The sequence below is a fragment of the Ostrinia furnacalis genome, unplaced genomic scaffold (genome assembly GCF_004193835.3).
Source record: "Ostrinia furnacalis isolate ACB-3 unplaced genomic scaffold, ASM419383v2 OfSCF4827, whole genome shotgun sequence".
Classification (NCBI taxonomy): Eukaryota; Metazoa; Arthropoda; class Insecta; order Lepidoptera; family Crambidae; genus Ostrinia; species Ostrinia furnacalis.
In genome coordinates, this window is record NW_021135066.1 from 210941 (window position 1) to 216180 (window position 5240).

The following is a 5240-nucleotide window of genomic DNA, read 5'->3' on the forward strand; positions in this document are numbered from 1 at the left end:
AACTTCGTATTATGTGCTCTAATCAAACGCTTCTACATAGGTAAACATACGACTAAACAATACAAGCTGTCCTAAACTGACTGATCGCCATCATTCCATGTGAATTATGGAACAAAAAGTATGGGGTAACTGTTTTTTACCCCATGAATACGGACCAGAAGACGTAGTTTAGGCAGAGTAAAACACCCCGCTAATCCACGCTAAACTTTGTCAGTGTGTGCGTGCGCGCCGCATACGTATTGGCGCGCTCACATACAAACCGCGCTCGGTGCGTTTCTATGAACGTGACCTACTCATTTGTATTTACTGTAGTATACGTAGGCCTCTGGGTCCGTGGCCGAGTCCCCCAGTATTTGACGCACCCGTGGTGGACGCCCCCGATTTAAATAAATTTAATATCACATTTTTGTCGGCTTTTGCACTAAGTACAGCCAACGAAAAAAGTTTCACAAGCTAATTATTATACTAAACTATGCATGTTTGACGGTATTTATGCAATCTGGGAGCAAAATTTTAACCCAAAACCAGCAGTAGTAAGAAACAAAAAACTTTTGTAGGAATATTTTCATTTCATTAGATTCATTTTTGTGTTTAATTCTACTGGCCTAATAAATATTTATTAGTTTATAAACATTTTTGTGCCTGACTGTACATTTGATTAAAAATTGCTTCAAATCGAATTTAACTGACCGGGGGCGTCGACCACGGGTGCGTCGAAAACTGGGGGACTCGGCCACGGACCCAGGCCTCTCACTCGGTCTCTTATGGAAGGTCGCAAGAAACACCAGAATTCGGGCAGCGCAGGGCCGGCCGTTATAGAAATCCTTGGGGGAGACTTTTTTTTGTCTAAAGCCTGGTCCGTCAGCACGTAGAATTTTGTCCAATGACCCCAAGCTACCCATCCTTATCGCTCGCGCGTAATTATGTTGCTGTCGCGCTCGCACACTCACTGCGGGCGCCGCCCGTCGCACAGTCGCGACAGCAATATAATTACGCGCGAGCGATAAGGATGGGTAGCTTGGGGTCATTGGACAAAATTCTACGTGCTCACGGACCAGGCTTTAGCAGTGGACGTTATATAATTGAAACGAAAGATAGTCACGAGTAGAACCCTTGTTGAATTAGTGTAAGTAAATACATAATATTATTAGGCATACTAACGCCCGTATTCACAAACATTACAATGAGGTCTTGTGCGCGTGGACGCANGTTTTTCCAATAGCTCAAGCTCCCGAGGATCTACCGATAGGTCGGGTGACGTAATCTTGAAATTCTTCTAGCCGGCGCGGAACTTCCGGAAGGTCGGGTGACGCCACGCCTCTTTGAACCGTGTTTACTTTGGCAGTTATATTCTATATTTATTCGATTCTAAAATATATTCCCAAAAATTTTGAAAGTTGTTTTAATTTGTATCACTTGGATATGATTTGTATTAGAAAGTGCTGTGAGTGTGACGCTTGAACGGAAGGAAGTCAACCTAACCTAACCAACTGCGTATTTCTAAGCTGCGTATTTCTATACTGTGTAGCCGCGAGAGCTCTTTGGCGCGCTGTCTTCGGCGAAGTATTGCGCGCGCAGATTTTGACAGCGCGAAATACCTACTTTAGCAGAAATACCAAGCCTTAAGCTTAACTTCAAAGTTTTGAAAGACCAAAGTTTAAAAGTCAAATGGGAAAGTTGGAATTGCAGTATGTCAGTATTCACTCAGTTTTAGTTCTGTCTCTAGGCTTTATACTTACTCGTAGTCAAACTTTGTGACTCTTAATAAGTGAAATACTTTGGGATGAGGAATTCATATTTGACTTTAACAATAGCATAGGAATAATTTTCATAATAATCAAAACATTTTTATATTTGTATGTGACCTAGCAAGTATTGATATACTTTTGTGTAAAGAACAAAAAAAAGTCTTCCATAGCGTAGTTTGAACCCAAAAACGTACCAATAAATAGGGGTAAAAAGTCCTTAGTTAGGTTGAAATAACTTAATATTTTTGCACTACAAAACAAGCTATAATGAACTTAGTTCAAACCATACAATACCGTTAAGATTTATCCTCTTTTTAATAAAAGTTTAACCATCTTTAATTACAGGGACTGGACGCGACAAAATGACCTATTTTATTCTACCAGAAAACCGTCAAGAATGTTTTCCTTAACAGGAAAATTATCACCTTTATTAACACAATCCACCCTTTGTTGAATAATTAAAAAGATGATACAAGAAAAGAGGTCAAGAACCCGGCTAAGGAACATAGCCCTTTATAATTACCGTGTGCAAAGATACTTCATTATTCATACCTTTGCAGTTTTGCAGTGAAACCACGGTGACCTGAAAACACGGGAAGTTTGATACGGCTTTGTTAGATTTCTTTGGGTTCCGTAGAAAGTCATAAAGTCATTATTTTTTGCAAATGGGCTTTTAAAAAGCTATTTTATATGTCTCATTTAAACCTGCTCAGTGCTCACGGCGTCTGTCCAATAATGTGGGCCAGTGCTAAGAAGAAGCAGTGCGAGACACTTGGTCAGGTCAGTCAATTAGGATAGCTGTAAGAATTTTATAATAATGTGAAATATCTGATACATCTTTTGTAGACATGTTAAAATTTTACACTTTTATTGTATTTTTTTGCAAGGCAAGGCAGGTATTTGACCGCAATCGCACCTGGTGTTAAGTGAGATGCAGTCTAGGACGGTACATATCTGCCCTGTAAGTGCCTATTCACTCTCGCCTTGAAAAGGCCCGGATTATAGTGTTCAGGAAATACAGCAGTATACTAACTTTTGCCCAAAACTAAGCTTGCGTTAATCTTTGAACCCCTGTTCATCCCCTTGGTGGGTTTTGGTATTCTGTTTTAGCCGATGCCACAATACCTATCTGCGACTGCGTGCCTTTCAGCGCAATCCGCTTAATAGTTTGAGCTATCTGTTGATGTATCAGTCACCACAGTTGCCTCATATTTCTTTACTTTTATACAGAAATCACATATAAATCAGGACATAGGAATAATGAAAAACAGGCTCCAAACTAGTTTTTGCATTCTTTACAGGAAAACGACCTTGAAAAGTGACGTATGTAGGTGTATGACGTATACCTATAGCGTTTTCGCTCTCTACATTTTAAGCAAAGCGACGAATTGGAACAATAGCATCGTCTCAGTTCCATTTTAGCTCAGTTCATACAATGACAAAACCTAGTTTTTAATTTTTCATAGGAAAAGTCCCCGAAAAGTACTAGTCTTAGATCGATACAAAGACTTCGTTCCGTACATTTTCAGAAAAGCGACCGGCTGCAACAATAGCACCATCTCGGGCATAACTTATTCCGGGCTCACATTCAAAGTGGTTTTCAAAGTTGTCGCGGCGTTCTGGAAATAACTGGTTCAGTAGCACAAAACAAGTTTATTCGGTAGATTCACGAAAATGAACAAACAGAGATTTACTACAGAACTCCTTAGCAAAGAAAGCAAGTAAGAGTGCATTCAAATAAAACGTTTTGAGCTGGACATTTTGCAAGACGAACATGGAAAATGATATTTTGCAAACGCACGACAGACGTCCTGCTCAAAATATAGGTTACAGAAGAAAAAAGTTGTCATGCAATTTATTAATGATAGTTTTAGCGCTCCTTCAAGTTACATAATACACTCGCGAGCAAAAGTATGGAATCACTTACATGAAGATGTTTCCACGCGATCTTGTGTACTAACGAATTTGTTAGTAACAAAAAGTAGCACCATTTTAAAGATTAAGTTTTAACTTTAAATTGATACCAAATTCATTTAAATCACACCAGTATTTAAAAAGATAGCCCGCCTGATGTGAAGAAGTAAGGAAAAAAACATGTATCAACTTATCGGTGTCGTCGCTAAAACTATCATTAATAAATTGCATACAACTTTTTTCTACTATAACCTATTTGGGAAGCTCCATCGCTCTTTGGGTGACCTTGAGCCTTCTTATGAGGCCCATAGCAAGCGACCATGTTTCAGATCCATATACCATCACTGGCAACACACACTGTTCAAAGACTTTTGTCTCGGCTGGCCGGAAGAGACAAAGGTGGGGCCGGAGAACGTTTAGTGGGCAGGCCTCCTACTAGATGGACCGACGATCTCGTGAAGGTCGCGGGATGAACCTGGATGCGGGCAGCGCAGGACCGATCGTGATGGAAAACCTTGGGGGAAATGAACGAATCCATTGTAATGTAGAATCTGGGAAAAAAATTATCTAACCTATGATAAAAACATTGAATGACTAGTGAAGGTGAACCTACCAGAATAGTACGTATTGTAAGGTTTCGACAATTTTATTTTTGGCACTGAATGACGTCATGTTTGTCCCTATTTCACTTAGTATGGAAAGCGAAATACCTAGTTTAATGTAACATCGTAACATATTGTAAGTTATTTTAAGATATTCTTAATAGTTATTCAATTGAAACATTATAAAAAACTGTTGCAACTTATAGAATAGACTAAAATTACTTTATTCAGAATGTAAGTTATGTAAAAGAAGCTATTTTTCAACATTAAAATAAATGTTAATTTTAGTTGTGACTGAAAGAACGACTAATTGGAATATTAAACATAGAATTAGCCCATTATGTTATTATGGTGAATAAACAATTATAGTGATAAGTTCATCAAAATCCGTATAGTAGTTTTGGCGTGAGAGAGTAGCTAATATCTATCCATCCATCCACTTTAAATATTAGTAGTTTATAAGGATAAAAGTAGAAATTCATTAAAGGTTTTCTTAAATTAAACTAGCGGCCGCCCACGACTTTGTACTCGTAGATCTCGTTTTACTCCCTTAGGGGTGGAGTATCGCAAAATCCCGTCTTAGTGAGCACCTACGTTCTAAAAGGAACCCCCATGCAAAATTTGAGACTCCTAGCACTTGTAGTTTCTGAGATTTTGTGATGAGTGACTGAGTGAGTCAGTAACCTTTCGCTTTTATAGATATAGATTAAATAGTTATGCGAGTATATGCTCTCGATAGTACCTTATATTAATAAAATAAGTATAGTTACTACTATTCATCTCGCATTTAAGTATACCTAATAACTATATTAAAGTGTATGTTCCAGTTAATCGAGGTAATTCCTAGAACTCTATTTGAACTAGACCCTAAACTCTATTTGTACAAACTAGTTTAGAAGCTATGTGTAACTAAAACTTAGAATTCAAGCATTCATAGTAATGAAACTAGCTCTTATAATTAGGTTTTAGTGAAAAT